This window comes from Pagrus pagrus (assembly GCF_965226575.1).
Source record: "Pagrus pagrus genome assembly, chromosome: 3".
In the NCBI taxonomy this organism is placed as follows: domain Eukaryota; kingdom Metazoa; phylum Chordata; class Actinopteri; order Spariformes; family Sparidae; genus Pagrus; species Pagrus pagrus.
The window spans coordinates 27126018-27148822 of record NC_140187.1 but is presented as its reverse complement, the minus strand read 5'-3'; the positions used below and the strand labels follow the sequence as shown (position 1 = coordinate 27148822).

Here is a 22805-nt window from a genome sequence, read left to right as displayed (position 1 = left end):
AGCCATTATACCTTGAGGATGTGTGGAAGAACAGAGACGGACAACCGTTAGAAAACAGCGGTACTTAGCAGAGCTATTCTCAGTCTCCAGCAACATGACCAATGTGGTGGTTTGTATGCATTCATAGTGTGAGGCAAACCATGTCGTTTCTGTAAACTGGGATGACTTGAAGCTCGTTTCCTGACAGAGCTCTGCCCACATCAGCTCTTTGCACTAAGTGAGCTGCGAGACGACAATGCTGATTCAGCCAGACAACCCAGAATGAAAGAGGAAATTTTGCCATTTAGACAGAAGCACAAGACAACATGAGTAAATATAACTCTCAGCAAAACTCATTAAAGGTTGGGGGCTTGGAGAGGAAGGGCTGGGGAGTAAGCTAGCGGAATATGAGATCATAGGGAATAAGCTTCTAAAAGCATGTTTGAGGAACAAGGATCATCTCGGGTTATACTAATGCCAAGTGATGCCTGGAAGTCGGAACAGAGTCGGAAAGTTTTGCTCTTCAGTCATCCGCTTGTAAAGAGGCTCTGAGAGAGCAGCAGCACTGCATCACCAGATAAAAACTTAATGTCGTCCATCTTTTATTGAGAAGGCTGAATTATAAATGCCGTGACAACAGAGCTGGCCATGTCACAGCATGGGCACGGTGGTAAGACGGTGGCAAGAGTGCAGGGATGAAAACACACACCAGATCGACAGACAGATATGTTACACTGCCCAACATCGCACATCTGTACTTCAACTATCGCCATTCAAGTGAAGCAGTGAGGGAGCTGAGAGAGAGAAAGAGCTTGATAAATCTTCCAAAGACTTTGCAGGGGCGTTAATGTACTTTTTCCCTATAAATAAAACACCTTGGGCTTTGAAACAGGCATAAAGTCTGATTCGTCCAATCTGCAAACCCCTGAGAAGGCACGAAACACCGACAGAAGATGAGAAAACCGAGGGAAAAACAGACATTTATTACATATTGAGGGAGGACGAGTCATGGCGTACACTTGAAATTTAATCAGCGGTGTCTCATAATGCATATGAAATATGGAGGCGAAAGCCCACAGCTTGAAGCAAGACTCCTGGATTTTCTATCACCAGTGTTCTGAGACAAGGAAAGAAAAAGATGGAGAACGTGTGAGAAAAGGAAAGAACCTCTAGGCATAGAGTCTGGAGAGAACAAAGCCTGAGCACTTCCATTGCAGATGGATTTTTCTCAAACATGAAGACTAGATTCACAGACCAAGTCTTCCATATAAAATAGTGGAGAATAAAACAGAATGTGGTAGCGGTAGCCCCCAAATTTCCTCTACATCGTTCTCCATGCAGGAATTTGCCATCCGATGTATTCTAGTGCTGGAAACATAAAGGAAGTGGCCAGGAAAGTTTAAATAGACACATCCAGTTCTGAATGCGGCCCGCTGCAACACTATCAAGCCAATCCCTTTGGTCATAATTGAGGCTGGCAGGGCTTTGCTAATGTGTGACTTTGTTCCCATTGGCCTGCCTAGCTCTGAACAGAATGTGCAAAATCTCCAAGGACCCTTGAATTTACCAACAAAAGTTGGCATTCAGATGCAAATTCTGCAGTGGCATGCATCTATCTGAGAGTAACTTTCCCTCAGAGAAGTTTGTGTGTGTGTGTGCGTGTGTGTGTGTGTGTGTGTCGGTGGAAGGAGGGGTTTTCAATTCTCAATACAGTATGGAATGCTTTTTTCATGATAATAAGAAGCCATGGTTTGTTGCCATCCTTCATCCGTCATTCTCTGCTTGCAAATCTTTGCAACACCACCAGAATCTGGAAAAACACAGTTTTTATTCAGGCTCATTAATCCTGGATCTTAATGACAAAATATGTTCTTTGACAGTGCACTTTAAAATGACCCAAATGAGCATTTTCTGCTCATTTGACCCTATAGTTGAGGTATGGATAAAAATGCAACAACAAATTTTTTTGCCATTTGGCCAGCAGAAACAAGTTGTGAACACAGCACTGAGATATCATCATCTTTTAAGTCGATATGACAAACGTGTTTGCAAGCAGCTTATATACACATCCAGCAGTTAAAGAGCAACATCATCAATCATTTGGAGTCATGTGTGTGTGTGTCTACCTATTCACTCTCTTAAAGCTCTGATTTTGGTCTCTACCAATACCTGATGCATGTATCTGGCTCTTTAGCTGTCAACTGCTCCACTACCATCACCAACTATAGCGCCTTTTCATATATATGTGCCGGCCTGGCTCAACGCGGTTTGACTCAATGCGACAGCCCAGCATCGCAGGAATTTGCATTTCCACTATACCTGGGCTACCTGCTTGAAGGCATGTCTTTAGCTGATAACGCGCTTGTCTTAGCCTTCTCCCTGCAGTATTACTGAAGAATAGCCGTTAACAAAGCTCCACTAATTCCGACAAACACATTTCCTATAAATTCTTCAAAATAAAACTCCTCCACGATTTAGTTTTTTAAAAGCTTTTACTATGAAGCTAAAAGGTTTTACACTAGCAGTAACTTAACAAGATTTCTGAACAGGCTGAAAGAGGACACGATGAAAAAGTAAAATACAGCAGATAACTGAAGTAGAATAAAGGACACTGGAGAGAAACTAAACTTCAAACAACAAATATTCAGTAAAAAGCTACAAAATTTCTGAGAGCTGAGACTTTCAAAATGCCTTTCTGTGTACTAGCCGCAGTAGCGTGACATCACCGTGGCCTGCTTGAAGGCAGGGCGAGACGCTTTGACCGTACTCCTGAGGATTCCTTTGTGGGCGCAGCGCAACTCTACTCAGCGCGGTAAAATCGTTGATGGAAAGGCAAATCTAACAGGGCAGAAAGTGTCAGTGGAAAAACTAGTTGCTAACTTTGTCTTTTTGTGGTTTGGTGCTGAGCAGGTTGTGGACAATTCTTTACTTTTTTTAGCTGTCCAAGTGAACGACGCCATCTGGATTGATTAACTTGTAGACAATCTCCCTACAGTCTACACCTCTCATCTACTGAAATTTGCACATGCTCGCAGAGAAACAGAGAGAAATATCCTCTGGTATTACACCCCTCTGTAAACACAATAATCGTGATACGACCGCTCCTTTTCAATTTAGGCCTACTTATGCCGTTGTTCCGTAAAAGCTTGTGAGTGCACCTGGTTGTTGCGATGTCATTCAGTGCCTTGTTGGTTTTGATAGTTTTGATTTTTGCTACATTATTAACAACAATCTTCCTCCACATGAAAACGGAATTGCGGGTGAAAAGTCCAAAACATAAGTGTGTTTTTTTTGCTGACTTTATAAAACATACTGCTGACGAAGAAAGTCCACAGAGCAGACACATACTGGGAGAGAAAGACAAAAAGTCGAGGCAAGCCAGAGTGTGTGCATTAAGGTAGACAATTAAAAAAACACTACTGTATGCAGGCAAACATTAAAAGCAATTCTGGAAAAGATAGTTGATTTTTTAGTCTCATTCTCATTGTTATAGTTAAGGCAACTAGTGTGCCCTTCAGTTATCTCAACGCCCACTCCTTTCCTCTTATCTGTGCCATAAGAATGTTCCTGCTTTTGTACTGAATGTACACATGGGTAGTTTTAAGCAGTTTCCACTGGCGACCAATGCTGTATTTTCTGTGGAGAGGACTGTCTCTGCCTCGATAGGTCCTTTATGCAGCCTGGTTGTACAGCTGCTTTCCACATGATCCGTTCTACCAAATGACCTCTAAACTAACAGCTTATCAATGATTAATGTTGGTATGATGACATCTTGATCAACGACTCCTTTAACAGGTCAGCACAGTCGGCCCAAACTCTCCAGTCCCTGAATGATAACCCCGAAATCATATCGATACCTCTCCAACAGCTCTTTGGTTTAAAACAGTCCCTGCACATTCTTCTGACAAATGTGCCTTTACTTCCTAATAACTAACTTTAATAGTTGAGAATGACAAGAGATAATGCGGAGGCTGATCCCATTCACCGGGAAGATTTAATTTAGATTTCCCTCAGGTTCAGATAAGCTCGGCACTCTGCAGACATTTAAAGATGACAGTCAGAACCTACACAGCAATTTTCTGTTTGAATACGCAGACACAAAGAGCAGTAGTTAGACTTTTAAAGAGAGAAAATGAGATTTCTGCTGCGATGAGGAGACTCGAGTGTGAAATATTTCACCCTGCAGTTACTGTTTAACTATTTGCCACTACATTTGCGAGTGTTTCTCTTCTTGTTTATACATTATACAATATTCTTCTCTAACCTTTAATACCATGTGGAATTCGCTGCCCAGACGGTGAAAAATGAATGAGTATAATTTTAGTACTTAACACATCATTAATCCTGCAGTGAGTCTGCTGCCCTGAGAGAAGGGGTGAAGCTGTGATGTGTTATAGCTGGAAAGCTCTCTCTCGCTTGCTCCTTCTCACGTACACTCACACATTGTACTTCATTTGTGTGTGTATATATATTTTTTTTTTCCAGCAGTCAAAGAATGAATGTTTCTGGCTACATTTTCATATATTTACTTTATCTACATGAATTCCAAGCATTTAATGCTTCAGGTTATTGTGATATTGATATGACCGATGTACTGTCTGATAAAGGGAAACACATGTAACTCAGACAAGATTATGATGTCTTTAGCTTTGTCTTTGTCAGTGTGTATTTGTGTGTATAGATATTTAATTTTCACACACACACACACACACACACACACACACACACACACACACACACACACACATATATATATATATATATATATATATATATATATATAACTTACTAATAAAGTTATTAAAAAAATCTTGTTGTCAGAGCATATCTTGATACTTTAACCAGGTCCATAAATAAATGGTTTTCCCAGTTTTGTTTCAGAAGAAATAGCTTACACACAGCCTCAACCTCAGGCTCATCTAACAACAATTGGATGAACTGGAACACCAACTGCGAGCCAGGCCTAATTGCCCAGCATCAGTGACAGACCGCACTGTTGTTATGGCTGACTGGAAGCAAATACATGCAGCCAGGTTCCAGGTTGTGGTTGAGCCTAGTAGAGGAGTGGAGGCTTCTATTGCAACATGTTACATTTTTTCACAACTGTTTACACACATTTTGCTTTTCATTTCTTTTCACCTTACTAGCTTTAATTGAATGTATTTTGAATTAGCAATGTTAATGTTATGTCCAAGTCAAATAAATGAACTGAACTAAACTAAACTAAACTGTTCCTTAAACTATAATTCAATTTCTCAAAACTCTAAACATTAAACTGAAAACAGCTCACTATTTTGTCAAAACTCCACAAATGTCTTGGCAAAATGAATCACCACACTCAAAACAGATTCATTCTACCAACACAATACACACAGCTATGAGTATTTCTTACAGAGGTTCAATTTAAACACTGGAGTGATAAATGTAACACACGACCATCAAAGTAATTTTGGCTGCATGAGACCATGCCACATATTTAACTGTATAAAATTGAGTGGAAACAGTTCCTTTTTCCTAATTCTTCATTTTAACATTTAGGTTTTTTGGGCCCAAAACAGGTTGCAATTTTACGGTACATACAGTCTAAAGAATGTTGCCATACTGAACATTTCAATCCAAGAGATAATATTTGTGTAGTAGAGGTCGCCCGATGTCTCTTTTATACTCTGACAGGTGACTAAGTTTTTTGCCAACTGAGTTTGAACAGTTGATAACTGAGTGAAACCAATCGGGCTTCAAAATGCCACACCCTGTTTACCAGTGTATTTCAGGTGAACAAAGTGTGTAAATATTGAGCGTGTGTAGAGTTTGGCAGGCTTTTTTTGTAATACATGAGGTTTGAGTTTTTAGACGTGTGTGCAGTTGTAGTTTTTCTGTGTTAATGCTACAGAGAAACACTGCGATACCCATGGCTTAAGAATGAGATATTCAACAATCACAGTTTGTGTAACAGTCAGCCATGGAATATACTTTCTACTTTCTACATTGGTAATTTTAAGACTCATTATGCAAATTATATTCATGTAGTAGTGTGTAAGTTAAAGTCACATGTAAGTAGGGTAATAAACACACTCTCTGTCCTCAGAAGTTAACTTCTGGTAGTCACACTGCTTTGGAAGTTAGAGCCTGGGCCACATGCAGACACAGGGTAAAATTTTTCCATCTTTGCAACTCCATAATCCACAGGGGTCATTATCTTTTAAACGGTTTCATCATGAGAGAGAGTGATGGGAGCGATGGGTGAATGGTTTGGTGGAAAAAATAAGAGCGGGGGAGAGAGTGAAAGAGAGAGAGAGGTAGGAAAAGAAAATTCTATATGATGGTGTCAGTTCAGACAAAAGGCCCAGTCATGATGTGTTCTCTCTGCAGAACAAAGAGCTCTGACAGACTCCCTGTATCTGCTCTGTTGACTATAAATGTACACCATACACACACATGCATGCAGGAAGAGCGACAGACAGACACACAAACACACACTCTGCTATCAGACTTCAAACTTCTCTCCCTCTCCAACAAGGGGACATAAAAGGAGAAAGGCGCAGTTAGGCTAATTATCTCTGAATCTGGAGGAAATGAACAGCGTCGTATTGTTGTACCGTTCTGAAATTGTTTGGCCCCGGCAGCACTAGAGGGACATCATACAGCTGCTGCCTGCCTTTTTGTCTCCTCAAGGTTTAACAAACTAACTCAGTGAAGATATTCCTCATAATAAGCTCGGATTGCAGCCACAACATAATAACAATGTCAAAAACTGCTGCAGTGATGATGTTTTGGTGACTGATTTCTTTCTTTCTGTTTCCCGCAGCAACCAGGCGCTATGTAGCGCTAGCGTGGTGGTCTGCAGGTTTTTTGGGGGGGCTTCAGTCAGGGTCCACGGCGGGGTCTTGGCATTTACCCCTCCTCCTCTGCACCCTTGCGGTACGCTCCAAGAGAGCCCAAAGAGAACACGGAGGTGTTAGAGAAAACACAAACAGAGCCCCGATTGTCCCTGACTTGGGTTCAGCCCCCCACAGCCCCACCTCCAGGGGTTTAGGACTGAGAGAATGAGCAACTGTCAATGGTGTTTTGTAAATACGTGGCTGTTTTCACTTCAGATGGGTTTATTCAGATGTCGGAGGGAAATGTGCCTGCTTTGCAGTCTGCGAGTGTCCTTGCCTTTCCTGTCCTATTGAGGTTGGTATGGGAAAGCCATTTGTGGTGCGTCCGAAAGAGCAGCACAATTGCCAGCTCCTTTGAGACAGGGGTTGACAGCTGAAACAAGTGAGCAAGCTGGTGGACAGGGCAGCCCGCTGAGTGATGGCTGTTTCTTATTGGCACTTATTGACCAGAGGCAAAGCCCCCCTACAGTGTGTCACATCTCAGCTAAATGGATTACAGACAAATCAGCCGGGGCCAATTGTTCCACCGACCTAACTACCTCACTGAGACCTCAGTGCAGTCAAGTGACTTCTGCATGACACTGCGTAACCGCAGCACCAACGAGAAATAACTCAAAATATGATCTGCTAGGAACTAAAAAAAGCTTGATGAGAGGAATCTTATCGGGAGCACACAGTGATATTTCTCTTCTGTAAACAGTACTGTCTGTCTCTATAGTTTATAAGCTGCACATGCGTTGGTAAAATGAGTTCGTATTCTACAGGACTCATAGGTTTTCAGCTGTCATTTGTTGTGTTTTAATTACATGCCATTTGTCTCCCCATCATCAAATTAGCACCTGCAGTGGGGACTGCTCCTAATGGCCCCGACTTAATGATGATTACAGACAATATCGGTTTCAACTTTCAGTAAACAACTGCCGCCCGCCCGCTGAATAAATTACTGACAGCCCGGATAAATCAATACGCTGGCTGGAAGTTAGAGTTCAGCTGCTGCAGAAGTGATCACATGCATAGACTCGGCATTCTTTTCCTCGACTGATAGACAAAGGTTCTTGAAAAGAGAGCTCTACACAGCAGAGGAATGTTTAAACTAGGGTGGCAGTTGTCTGTAGGTGCCGTGAGGACCATCCTCTCTGGTGTTAAGCACACCCTTGGGGGGTTGGAGAGGCGACAACCACTTCTTTACTTCTTCACTCCTCCCATTCTCTGTCCTAACCCCCCCACCTTCGATAGCTGGCTTTCTCCTGGCCCTTTTGTCGGCGGATTACTGGGGGTTTAGAGACGCACCGACTGATCCCTCCCTCCCCTATCGGAACCACACAGGGGGTTAAGACTGGAGCACAGAGGGGAGACCTCCACACAATGATTTGAATTACAGAGGATTTCTATGTATGGCCACTTATATTCCCCCCATTTGCTCTACTCAGAACTTACCACAGAGCGCTATTCAGTGCTTGTGGTTTTCCCAGCAGGAATCTTTGGATGTATGCCAAAACCCAGAACAGATTTTTTTTAGCAGTAACAACACCTCCATAATTCAGAGAGTGTGTTTCTTACTAAACTCTTTGTCTTTTGTTCAGTTTAAATACAAACATGTGTGATGGTCCCTGTAAGCATCCTCTGTACATGACCAACACAGAAAATACCAGCGGCAAACAAACAAGCCTCAGGTGAAACCGCAGCGACATGTAACTGCACACAACCCACATCATCCCTCTATATTGTGAGAGAGCACATGCTGTCTCCTCCTCTACAGGTCCGTATCCATCTCTCTCTGCCTCGTCCCCGGGACAGCTGCCCAGACAGCCCATCTGTCTGCACTGACCTGTGTTTGGGACCATGAGGGGAGCCTAAGTGGCCCACGAAGGGGGTCTCTGGCATGTTGCCCGTCTGGTAATGACAGTTAAGCTGCCAGCGGCTTGCCTAACAGCTTTGGAGGTCTCTCTGTGGTGCTACGGTATTGATATTGTATCGGGTTGCAAAGGGCTTGGCAGCCTTTTAATGAGAGCTCAGATTGATCAGGCGGTAGTGGCTCTCCCTTTACTGTGGATGATGCTCATTGGCTGTCCCTGCAGGCCTGACCTCCCTCTGATCTGTATCACGGACAGAGGAGTGAGACAAACACTCTCATGCCTCCCGTACATAGTCACACACATATGAATGTAACAAACAGAAATGTGGACTCGAGTCATTGTGACTTGGACTCATGACTTGAGCTGACAGAAAATAAATGACTTGAGACTTGACTTGGAAGTTAAAGACTTGAGACTTTACTTGTCCTGAGACATGATGATTCGAAAGGACTCATCTATGTTCATTTTATTTGCTTAGTTCTTTGTTTTCTTTAGTCTGGCTGTCAGTATGTCACTGGTTAAAAGCAATGGGGAGGGAATAATTATTCAATGAGAAGAAATTAAGAAATAAATATGCTTTCATAAAGTTATTTGTTTATTTTTTGAATACATGTATTTCACTGAATATCAATAATTATAATGCAACTTCAATGCATTGACATACTTTTTGAATAGGCATGATAAATTGGCCAATAATATCATTATTAGACAGGTCCTAAAATTTTGACTATTGTCTTCACAAAGACGTGACACCGCAGGTAAGGCTGGGGTACTTGACTGGGTTTGACAAAGAAAAAATGACTTGAGGCTTGGATGAAAAAACTTGCTGGAGACTTAAACCAAATGATTGGAGTCACATGTCTGGTATACAAAGTATACAAATATAGTCCATGATGGGGCATCATAACGGTGGCAGTAGTGAAGTCTGTTTGCAACAGCCGAAACTGAATGTAACTGTAAAGGGACTCCATTGGTCACCAAAGTCATCTAGTTTAAAATACTACTGGCAGTAAACTGTACAAGAACTTAATAGAAACTTGAAATCGTCTTCAACAATAAATAAAAGAAAAACCCTGATAAATTTCAGCCTGCATGAAGTCATAAAAAGATTGTTGCTCTAATCTCGATAAATGTTCCCCAAAATAGAATAAATTATCAGCACTAACGCTGAAGAGAAAAAGAGGAATTTCTCTCAGTAAAGAGAACTGCTGAAATAACAACAGTAATAAATATAAAAATAAAGTTAAGAAAGAAAATCTTTGAAGAAAAATCAAAACAACATTTAAAGATTTTTTTCTGACGCATGCCTACACCCGTGTACATACACACAAAGCCAAGTGACTCACCCACCCACTCAAAAAGGAGAGGGAGAGAAAATCTCCTTCCTTTATGCTGAAGTTGTTTGAGGGGTCAGTGGCTGGACAACAGAGGTAAGCAAAGTTCAAATAAACAGAGTCAGAGAGAAAAAGGAGATGGAAAAGAGATATTAAACCACCTGCCTGTCAGCCTCTATTATGGTACTCCACCTCTCTATCCCTCCTCCACCTCCTCCTGTCTACCTGCCTCCACAGGCTCGTGTCAAGGTCACAGCCGTGGTCTCTAGGACTCTCCTCGCTCCTATTAGCCCTCCATTAGGCTCTTGTCAGAGAGGCAGCCAGCTGTCTGCCCCCCTGTGGTTGTGATCGTGACCCCCCACTCAGCCTCTGGACACCCCCCGGGGATCTACAGCGGGGAAGTAACAGGATGGAGGCAGAAATGAAACCCTGCTCGGTGCTCAAGGGAGAGGACACTGTGATTACTTTTCAGTGGCCCTTACTACTGAAGCAGCGGGGAGACCATTCCACGACTGTGCTGCCGATCGGTCACACTGAAATGTGAATTTTTAAAATTCAAGCAGTGAGTGCACTGGATTTGCACGGCTGGAAAAGGTACATGTTGTGATTACGTCCTCCTCAAAATGGTTTCTTGCTCTGCGTCTTCTTCTTCTCTCTCTGCTATTAAACATGAATGAGCAGCGCCTTGATCAAGTTCATCACCCCTGTGTTGTAATTAGCGCAGTGTCAGAGTGCAGAGCATGGCCCCATTTCACTAATAGAGTAATTACCACACCATCGGCCAGCTCTCTGACCTCTGTCACCCCACCCCCACGCACCTTAAACCTTCCTATTGCACCTTCCCATCAGCTCAGATGGAACATAAAACATCAGACAGGACAGGAGATATACCCAGCTATTCAACCAGGGGGGGGATTAATAGGCGGCTATAACCTTTTACTGTGGATCACACTGAGTGAAAAGGTCAATCAGATTCATGAGAAAAGCGTCGTGGATGAATGTCTGCGCTTAATGAGCATTGTATAGCGGCAATATCGCTGTCGCACTCTCCTACATTTGAAGTAGACAAGCATTAAAAATAAATGGGGAGTACAGCCAATTCAAGACACATAAAACGGCCGGTAAATCCATAGGGTAAGCAGACAAGAGAGGACAGGGATGCGGGGACACTGTTTTACTGTTGTAGAGATTCAATTAATTAGCCCTACATTGTAGTTAAGGGAGGGTAAAACACCACAAGCTTCAACCAGACGCTCCATATCTCCACCAGATGTCCTGCAGTTTTTCACAGGGTGGGCAGCGATGACATACTTGGTCTCATCCTGTGTTTGGTAAGCTCCTTGTTAAACACGGCTGTGATTAAAAGCTATTAAAGCAATTATCTTAACGGCAGGAGAGCTGGGGATCGGAAGAGAAGAAGAGAGCCTTTTGTGGAATTCAGATGAAACCTCCTTTCAGCACCGTCGCCCCAGATAGCTTAAGTTAGCTGAGTGGTTATGCAATTGGCAGAAAAGATTTTTTTTTTCCAAGTGTGGAGATGCACGCAAACGTACACACAGACCCACACACTTTCTTCACAGCCAGTCGCTTCCTTACAAAAAGAGAGCCAACTTCCCAGCCAGCCGATGGGAGCTGACACACAGCAAAAGAATGAGCCTCTTCTGTGTTGTCACTATAAAGCTTGGCCAGGGTGCCGAGTGGCCTCTCTGTGTGTGGCGCCGCAGGTTGGCACGCTCACAGGGGGCTTTATTGGGGTGCCGTCCTGAGCGTCAGGCAGCATGCCCGATGTTGACAAAGCCTGGTATCGCCTGCTGTCAGCCCATTCTGTGTGCACCCGGCGGAAAGAATCAATTAGGCCGAGCTCACAACAGAGCACTTTAATATTTGACTTTTAATCAGTGGGCCGAAGGCAGGCTGCGGCATGGAAGCAAGCTGGCAGTCCCCGTCTTGCTGATGTGGAAAATGAGGGTCAGGAAATTGCTCCCGGAGCCCAACAATGTTCATCACACACCCCAGAGAGGATGTGAGGATGTAAGGAATTGGTCTGAGGAGAAATTGCCGCCACAAACAGGCTAATCCCCCAAAGTTGTTAAGGGAAAATATCCCTTCGTCACTCACAAGATATCAAAAGCACCTTACGCAACCGGCTGCAAACGGACGGAGGAGGAATATCACATAACTCTGTGCGTAAACAACCAGAGCTCTGTGGAAGGGACAGTGGTTTAAGAGAAGAAAACTGAACTGATGAGGTCCTCACTCGGCAGATGAACTGCGCCTTTGAAGAGCTCCTCTTGAAGACTTTTGGTTTTTATCCCACACTGCCGAAGGCTCCCTCTGCCAGCAAGAAGAGGAGGAAGAAAGAGAGAGGTGAATGCTGTCCTCACGCTGGGGTTTTGAAGTGGAGATCAGTCCTCAAACAGAATAGCTTACCAAAGGCACATCATTCACCTGTCTGCTGTTGGTAGTTTCACTGTGACAAGAAGGAAAATCAAAGTTTGTCTCCCTCAAATGCTCCATGAAGAAAAGTTACATAGTCTGGTGTGTTTTTATTTTTTTTCACAAACAAAACACTCAATTATCACGGCTATATTAGGAGCTGTTTGTAGTGAGTCGTTTGTTAATCAAAAAGGAGAGCTGATTACAGTCACGTACTGATGTTTTTGCAAGTGATAATGACTCAGCTGTGCACAGCTGTGTACATAATGTGCCCACATGTGCTGAGAGCTGCTTCCTCTGCTGCCATCCAACTGTTCGCACAAGATGACTCTGATCACAGCAGCAGCACGAGCAAGCCACTGGTAAACAGCCAACAGGAAAGTGGTAACACTGCAGCGGTGATGTGTCCAGGTCATGCAGATTTATTGCCTCTTTAAACAGCCTCTGCACAAAATCATTTCCATTTTTTTAAACTCACTGCCTCAAACTACTGATTTAAAGCATAAAAAATGGCCTCAGCTTTCATTGCTTGTTTAGTAAAGACATGAAGCTGGTTTACAGCCCAAAGCCACAGGGGGTGAACACGATTTTTCAGCTGCTGATTTGATAATTGTGAGCTTTGTAGCTTGCTCATTAATTCTCATGACTATTTCCCTCAGCCTCACCTCACCCTCACTCTCTGCATCATCCTTTTCCCTCGCTTTTCTCTCCGTAATTACCATTTGGACTGACGGCCACAGAGGGGGCATCTGCTGTGGCCACAACAAAACCGCGACACCCACAGCTCTCTTTGATCGCCGAATCCATCTCAGTGTGGCCAGCAATAACCACCCTCTTATTCATGCAGGATGAAATGCTAATCACAAACAGGCAGATCAAATGAGGTGATGTGATTTGGAGACTGACTAAAGCAGCATGATGCGTGAGTCGCCTCTGGAGGCGAAGAATCTATCCCCCGCAGTAAATAGAGCATTGACGTTAAATGTGGCCCGCTGTGTTGTTTGTTTCCTCTCAGGTCTGCAGAATCCATGGTAACAGGAGCAATGATCAGAACCTGTCTGCTCAGGTGGAGGAGTGATACCCAGATAGATATACAGACTGCGCTAGAGTGACTGAACTTTATTCTGTGATTATATTTCAATGATGAAACATGCAGACACGACCTTGCATGCGCTGACCCACATCTGTGTGTAAACAAACAAAAAAATACAGAAACCCAGCGTAGCTACAGCAACATAACAAAAATCTGCATCCACACATTTGAGACAACTCTTTACGTATGTGTGCGCGTGGGGGAAATGTAATGGCAGAAGGAGATATCACTTTCACAGTGTGTAAGAAATGAGCAGCCTTACCTTTCTTTCTAAACAAGCTGTCTCTGATGTTCTTCTCTCCCACAGATATCAGCCTCTGACTGCCAAGTTCTGCAAGCAAACACAAAGTCCAGAGTGGATGAATACTTGGAACATGTGCAACTTCCACTTAGAAGCCTAAACAGAGCCAGACCGTCTTCTATCTATGCAATTTGGGCATGTTTTTTTCAAAAAGCTTTTTAAAAATCTATTAAATTTTGCAGGCATTCTGGTTCATTCATGCTCATGATGCTGGGCTTTTTGTCTCACTCCATCTGAGTCCAGATGCCACCCCCAGGCACCGCCCCTCCCACACACATACCCCGAGGATGGTGACACATCTGTTTCAGACGAAAACACTGTGACAAACTGTAGGTAAAACCGGAGATAAACAACCATACACTTCATGAGAGTGGGCATGATATTTGCACAGGATAAAATGCATATTTGACTGATGCTGTGATGCCTGTGGAGGCAGGCAGTAGTTGAGGAGGTGGCTTAATTAGATTTGTGCCGGATAAAATGGTGTAAAATTTTTTAAACATAATTATCTCGAACCCTCCAGGACACTTTCAACGTTAGTGATAATAATGAGTTTCTATTTGTTATGCTATATAAGCACTGCTCAGTTTCAGGCAGGCTGACAAGTAAAGCCTTCCACTGCTTTAAACTTGGTGTCAGATTGCAGCTTGATGGAAGGAGCTGAGAGAAAACTGCTATTTTTCTGTATCTCAGCTGCTTCTAACACTGTCTCTGTGTCTCCAACAGCCTCTGGTTAAGATCTTGTAGGCCTTGTTCTGTGTCTGCCTGTGAAGACATGTTGACAGGACTGATGCTGTCTGATCCATGTCCTGACCAGACAGGTGTCAGTGTCCAGCTTATAAACATCTGAGCCAAACCAAACCAGCTTTGACATCTCCATAACCACACTATGAGAACTTGGCCTTCATCTCTCTTGGCTGATGGAGCCACTAGTATTTCATACATAGTCTTAAAATGATTTGCACCCGAAAATGTGGTAATACACACTCACCCGCTCCAGTTTATGTGCAGCAAGGCTAAGAATAAACTGGAGAACCTTATAAGCTCATATGTATCTCACTGCCAAGGCACGTCTCTGACCCCAGCTGCTCTCTGCCCACGCCAGCTCTGCCGGCCACTCATGGGCTTCAAAGAGAGGTGAGGGCGGACACCTGTGCCCGTCAATCTGTCTGTGTGTCCATCTGGAGCAATAAAATGAGCCTAAGACCTCAGTCAAGGCCTGCTTTGCACTGTGAAGCATATTCCTAGATAGCTTAACACATAACTGACATAGACTTTTGAAGGACACAACGAGGGGGAGGAATTTCAGCCGTGCAACAACAATACAACACAGCAGAGACATCAGTTGTTTTGACAGGGTTTTATTTGGCCAGAGATGACATCCACATAAAGTTGCAGCATCCAGCAGACACCGCAGGCTGCAAATGGCAAACATGATTTACTTTCCCTTTCTCTCGCTAAAATAAAGGAGTGACAGATTTAATATAAATAAGCAGAGAGGGGGAGGAAGAATCGGGACGGGATTGGAACAGGCTGTGGGTGACAAGGCAGTGTGACAAGCACGGCAACTGAGAGAAAATGCGACACCTGGCCTTGTCCTTGATGTGAATAAGAGGATGATACATCAAAAAGTGACAGGGCAGAAAGATGGTTATTACCCAGGCGAAGAGGAAGATGAAGAAGAGGAGAAAGTGACTATTTTTAGCAGTGGAGTAAAAATACTCCAGGGGTTCATTTAATATTCCTCTCCATAAAGCGCTCCTGTGTTAATAAATCATGTTTTATTAGTTGGGATAATCTCCCGTTCTTGGCAGAGTAACACTGAAACTGTAACGACATTTCAGAGCATTCCAGCAATGCGACCTAATGGCCACGTTAGCGAATAAAAGCAATCGGGCGACTTCATTCTCTTCTGACCGAGATAAGCTGGAATGAGCCGTCTGTTGATCCTGATGAAGTTTGACCGAGAGGGTAAATGAGCAGGAGCGTTTTGTTTGATTGGCTGCATTCTCCCCATCAGGCAGGAGGCTGATTGATTTCAGTGGGCTGGAACCCTGGCTCTGCCCCTATTGATCCATCATCCCCAGCCCTGTCTCTTCCCCAATTAAGAGTTCACTAAGCCGCCACTATGGACCACTCCTAATGAATACCACCTTCCTGCCAACATCTCAATGTGTTCACTGCGCTGCCTGTCTCTGGTGCTTTCTCACTTCATTTCTCACTATCGCCTGCTACTCCTTCATTCCAGCTGTAGATAATGCTCAGTCACATCTGAACAATAACAGAGGAATCTATCTCGATTTGCGATGAGCTAGTTTCTTTTAACCTTCAAGGTTAGCAAAGGAATCCCGCAGTTCATTAAACACAGGCACAGGCTAGAAAGCCCAAATCTCTGTACATCACTGAGAATCAATTGCTTCACCAGCGGCCAGATTTTAAGGATTAGAACGAATTGAGATACTTTGGATGTAGAAATCTGGGCTGTGTCTGGGTGTCAGACGGGGAAGATCAAAAGATTCATTAGATTAGAATTAGATCAAACACAGTCAGAAGTTGTGAGGACAGACAGAGGAGGAGTGTGTGAGAGTGGTCGACATGAGAGAAACACAAATCCAGACGTAGGAGCCAAAAAGCCGTCTGACTCAGAATCCGTCTAATTGCCAGGTACATGTACGGATACAAGAAACCTGACAGTCTTTCCGTCTTTCTCCAGAACTGTTGGCACATCAACGTCTTGATCTGCCCACCTTGAGGGTGCAGTGAGGAAAAAAACAGTTCAGTCACAGGTCATTTGTTCCCCGATGCACCCGGCCTTAAACCCGTAATCCTGCTGCTTTGGTGAAGTGAGAAAATCCAATTTCAGAGATCTGTAATTCCATAAACCTTATTAGGCACAACAATGGCTGCTACACCCTGAGGGAGAGGCACGAGGGAGGGGGCGAGGGTGAAGTTGTGACCGGGCTAAACACAGGGACGGAAAGAGGGTGACGAACACAGGAATGAAGATTAAGGTAGAGTTGGAGTGTAGCAAATCAGGGAAATGAAGGAAACAGAAGTGTTCTGGCACAGCTGCACTTCTAGTAAGTTACCATGACTAGGTACGACATGATGAAACAGGTGACGCACGAAGATTCACAGGGTAAAATGTTCAGTCAAGTGTTGTCCTCACTGCTGGTATATTTGTCGTCCCGGCTTCACCCTTGTCTTACTTTATTTAGTGACGTCTTAAATTTGTCATAGCTGATCTTTTTTTGTTTGCTGTCTTTTCTCCTTCATTTACCATATAATCCCTTCTTCGCATTAAGACTCTGAACAGGGCAGAAGGTTCGGGGTGATGTTTTGTACACATGAAACGAATTCCAGAATAGAAAATAATCTGTTTTATTTTGTTTGTGTGTCCTGCCATCACCACTGCATCCTGTATTCATTTAATCGTAACATCAGTGGGCCACTTAGACTGCTGTTATGTGAGTGCTCTCATTGATTGTTTGCCTAAATCCAAGAGAGTGGGGTGGGTCTGTTTGCTTTGCTCTACTAATGGACACCATCTCAGCACACACCTCAGCGAGGGAGCGGCCAATCGCAGGCAGTGGAGGCGACATGGTCATAAAAGAAAGAATCACAGACGAGATGAGAGGAATATACCGCAGGTGAATCGATAAAACCCTTCAAATCCGCACAGAGGGACTCAGGTGGTGGAAGTGCGATGAAAATAATTATGTGGATAATTAGATCTGCGGTGATGAGAATTTGCTTATCAGACAGAAAAACGGTTGAGCAGAGTGGCTTTGAACTCCAGTCAGATGTTGGCTGTGCGCCCAAATCTCCCAATCACTGCTCTTAGCAACCACACTTAATTCTGTCATAAATTATTCACAACTGTAACAAAACTGTAGCAAAAGGCCACCGATAACCCCGGGATCTAAAAGCTGATTAGAGGAGGAGATCGGAGCGAGGATTTAATACAAATTTCAGAGATATAGTGGGGCTTTAGTGACGTGCTGTTTGATATTGCAAGAGAGAAGGGGCCTCTAGCTGCTGTCCCTCCTGAGACAGATAGGGCAGTGAAGCCTGTACTCTGTGGCCAGCAGGGTATAATTACATTTCCCCGTGGGGCACCTGCACCGCAGCAGCTCAGCCACATAGAGGAGTGAGATTGAAAGCTGATTGCACTCGCACACAGCAGCCCGATGGCCGTCCACATGAGAATGTTAGGAATCACACATGCACACGCTGAGCTGATGTGTGCACAGGCAGAGAAACGCAACACACACGCAGAAGCACACACACTTATAGACACACAACAACGTGCATCTCCTTATTTGCTCCCGCCAGCCGTAGACTACTCTTCGCTCTCTCACTGTTTGAGAGAGGAGCGTCTGAGCGTCGTCGTCAAGGAGTCCCTCTGCCTCTCTATCATTAGAGCTGAGGGGAGCAGCAGCACTGAGATTTACGCACTGATCTCTTGTTGCCGCCTCATCGCAGGACCTGTTAACAGCATCTCATACATACAGATGAAGAGGGACTCGGAGGGGGAACACGTGAGTGCTACTTACTGTCAGACTACTTTTAATGTAGTCTACAGGAGCCTAGAGTGTGTGACTGAATGAGTAATGAAACACAGGTAATGTTTCCAAGTTGAAGCTGAAACTGCTGCAAAAATAGAATTTAGTCAGTAGAGATAGTCTATTCAAGCAGCCAACTTACAAAATTAAGTACGCATCTGTGACTCTGATACATCGTGACATTTATTTGCTGCCTCTCACCTTTGATTATTTTTAAACCAGCGACATTGCAGTTACACAACACCCAATTTTTACATTTGGCTCTGGCAGAAGGATATGAATGCCTTGTAGACAAAGATGTAACTATAAACAAGTCATCTAAAAAAAAAACTGTTTCCATCAGGTTTTATTGCATCTTTTCTTTTCCAGGTTAACAACTTTTCCATCCTAGCCAAGCATAAAAACTTTTTACTGACAATTCAGCTTTTTTTAATGGGGCAAATTAAAAATGTTTATAAAAACAGATGCACCAGCCGGTGTTGCTACAGACAGTGTAGAAAGACACCAAGTGGAGCAGGTGGAAGAAAGCGTAGCTCTGAAAGGGCTGAATGAGGCTAATGGGAGACATTAGCTTTAGGACCCTTTAATATAACCTCCCTGTGTCTAACCACAAAAGGTCAAGGCAGCGGTAAAATGAGCAGACACCGGCGCTACCCCGGCCGCCTGCGGGCCCTCAGAGACTGCTGAGCTGTGTCACCTTGGCTGCTGTCACTGATATCTGCCACCTGTCATCACGATGCCCCCCTGGCCGGGGGATGCGGCGGCGTCCACAATGGGTTTGTCGATAGCTCTACCTTCTAAGTGGCGATGGGGGAACATGTCCTCTGCTTTCATCAACAGCTTGAGTCAACAGCCTTTGCGTGCAGCATTAGCATACAATCCATATTCATGCCGGTCTCTCCCTTCGACTGCATCGCCAGCCCTCTTGCACATTTTCCAGTCATTTTTACAAACGGCATGTCAAGTGCCCCATTTTCGCCGGGAGTCCCACATGGCCTCTTATGTATTCACAGCACGGCTGCTGCAAACAACATCAACAGGTCTCAAGGTCGTCACTCCCACCAACTGTGTGTGTCTGTCTTTGTGTTTGTGTGGCGTATGTGTCTCAGAAAGAGTGTGTGGACAACTGGAGAAGAAAAATAGGAAGTGGAGAAAGATGTGAGCAAAATAAAATGGTAATGGTGTGATGAGTGTGTGTACGTGTGTGTGCTGTGTGAGTGCACCCAGTGTAAGGTTTGAGTTAATGCAGTACGAATAAAAGATTGGGATTTTGTTTGCACTTGCCATTACATTAGTGAGTGTAGTGAGTGTAACCATTACATTTTAGTGTGTGTAAATATAAATCTGAGCAAGTATCTTCTACATCTGGGAGTGTGCACGTGGTGTGCATGCATGTGTGTGTGTGTGAGCAGAGTTTGCAGCATGCGGCTGCAGTCTCAGCATGCCTGGGGGACTATAGCTGACAGGTAGACTAAGCAGGAGCATCCTCCTTCAGTCCACTGGCATCTGAGTGAGAAAAGAGGCCAGTTGATGTGGGGGTTAGAGCTTCCATGGCAGAGTGCGTTGTGATAAATAATGAATGCTTAAAGAACAGATCTCTCAAGCTTCTTTCCTTTCCACCCATCCCTCCATCCTTGCATTCGTTCATCCATCCACCCATATAACTACAAACAGCATGGGGCGTTCAGCTGTCTCCATCATGAATATTTCAGCCTTTAGGTCAGCGCTCGCCTCCCCCCTTCCTCTCCGCTGCTCTTAACTGCCACCACTTGGTGATGACACAGCCTTTTGACCCATAAAGATATTGACAAAACACTGATAGTGAGTACATTCACTAGGACCAGCCTCATAAGCCATGCAGGCTACTATAGGAGTGGCAGCGGCTGCAACTGTTGAAATGGCGGCTCTTGAATGAATTCTTCTTGGCTGACACCTCCCCGATTTCTAAAAAAGGTCCCTACAAAGTAAACAATAAAAAAAAAAGAAAATGGACCAGTCTTGCCTTAGGAAAAAGTAACATTTTCACTGCTGTAGTTGTTGCTTTTGCTCTAATTTAAATTAAACCCACACACACTATTCAGCAACAGTCAGGATTATATTTGGCTGAATAAATACAAAGCAGTGCTGAGACAATGCACGTTCCATATTTCAAAACACAGCAGACAGTGAAACAGCAAGACAAAGAGAACTAATCACAAATCGGATTCAACACCAAGGCAGACCGAAGAGCTGTGAAAGCTGTGCTGACTTGTTTCATTGAGTACAACCATAATGTAACGGTTCACCTACTAGAGGATACGATTATTTCAAAACATGATCACTTAAAATACACTTATGGAGGCACAGCACATATCGATAGCGTCTAGCCCCCCAAAATTACAAACTTGTTCCACCAGATTAACAGCGGACTCCTCTACAAGCTGCTCTGATTTAAAGACAAATAAGAGAGTGAAGTGTCCGGTGCATCGGATGTTCGAGAGGTCTTATCTCTCTTACCCTGATGAGCGGCGCCGTTAGGAGCTCCATGCATAAATCTCAGAGGCAAACAGAACGGATCAGAGCATTCAAGTGTAAACTAGGGCAAAGCTCCAGCACTGTACCTTCTAGATACGCGACTCTGGAAGCAAGTCCTGTGGAGGAACAAGCGATCACACACTGAGGGAAACACATGCTGCTCTCTGTCATCGTTCACGAATACACACACAGGCACAAACACAAATCCACACACCTGTTCTGGCAAGTCCAGTAACATCCAGTCCTGTCCGGTCCGTTCAGATCCGGTCCCCTGTGCTGGCAGAGTGAGGAGCTCGTCTCACCCCCCACGCAGCCCGGTGCAGACAGCTCACTGTTATAGATGCACTGACAAGTGAAAGGAGGGAGGCGTGGTTTCACATGAGATAAATAAAAGAGGGAGGGAAAGAGGGAGGAGAGAGGCTCCCTCAATCTACAATTCAATTTTGCCCTCAGTCCCTTTTTCAGCAGCAGTTCCTTCCTTCTCTTCTCTTTCACTCTTCTTTGAAAATATTCTTGCTGTTGTTCTATCACTCCGTCTCATTTTCCATCTTCCTCTCTGCCTGTGAATCCTCACTGGCTCTCTGTTTCCCTTAGTTTTAGTCTTTCTTCTCCTGTGTTGCTTCCTGTTTCTTCTCTTTCTTCTGGCCACTTTTAACTCTGCCTCGTCCTCTCTTTCTCTCTCGGCTTTCATTCATGGGGCAGTAGTGTGTGTGTGTGTGTGTGTGTGTGTGTGTGTGTGTGTGTGTGTGTGTGTGTGTGAGACAGAGAGAGAGAGAGAGACAGTGAACTAGGGCTGCTCCGGCCATCTGTTGGAGCTAGTGAGCTTCACCTATTCACAGTCTCATAAAGGCAGAGGCACACAGAGGAGTGACAGAGAAAGGAATGGGAGGGAACGAGGGATCAATCTTAATGCTGCAGGGGTTGGGAGGGAAGGCACAGCCTGGCACACATACACCATATCTATCAGGCTGGCACCTCTGAGGCGAGCTGGCGTGGGCACGCCTGCTCACTGGGTCCAGGCAGTGCAGGGGGATTTGGCTCACAGTGCATGGGCACGCAGATAGAGGAGAAACCCACACCCAAATCAATTTATACACAAGCACACAAAAGCATATATATGGCTGAGCTCACACACACACACCCGGACACCCTCACACAAATCCACAAAACCAATTTCCTCTTTGACAAAACAAACAGGATCTATCAAGATGGATAATCCTACAAACTCAAAGAGACAAGGGGACGGAGGACAGGGGACGATTCTACAAACTCAAACACACACACACACACACACACACACACACACACACACACACACACACACAAAGCCTGCCCTGAATCCTTCCATCACACAGCGCTAAAGCGGAGCATTTTCCTTCCCAGTTTAAGCCAGGTATTTCTCCTGAGTGCCCGTGTCACTTCCTATCCCTGGCCAGGAGGGAGAGGTGCGGCGGAGGGTGGCAGAGGGCGGAGGCATCCATCACTGTCCGCACCAGCCGTCCCATGATGGATGCGCCTGTTTATCCCTCTCTGCAGGTTATTTAGATGCAGTCACAGCCAGAGAGATTAGTGATGGAGAACCTCTGCACCTCCTCGCCTCTCCTCCCACCCCATCTAATCAATAACACTCTTATCTATTATCTGCATTTTCGAGCTATTTCTCCACGGAAATTTGAAGCAGGGAGAGAAAGAGAGATTAATTGTCCACCCCCTCTCAGTGTTTTCAATTACAACGTCTGCAATGGATCATCTATCTGTCAGCTTGGCACACCACGGTATTTGTGTCACTGCAAAGAGATGAAACCGTGCTGCTTGGAGAAAATCAAACAGTATTTTCCTGGGCATGATT

The 22805-nt window shown here is 44.4% G+C and overlaps 1 protein-coding gene across 6 annotated transcripts in view; it reads right to left on the bottom strand.

Annotated features, from left to right (window-relative positions):
* The window catches only part of sulf2a (sulfatase 2a), a 51383-nt gene that overhangs the window by 16684 nt on the left and 11894 nt on the right, over nucleotides 1-22805 (bottom strand). For 2 of the 6 annotated variants that reach the window (XM_084349438.1, XM_084349439.1), the window contains exon 4: nucleotides 13839-13907. The gene's annotated coding sequence lies outside the window, so the exon portion shown is untranslated. Of the gene's footprint in view, nucleotides 1-13838; nucleotides 13908-20938; nucleotides 21031-21170; nucleotides 21575-22805 lie in introns of those variants that run through there. The other 4 variants (XM_084349437.1, XM_084349442.1, XM_084349440.1 and 1 more) reach the window with 4 other exon arrangements.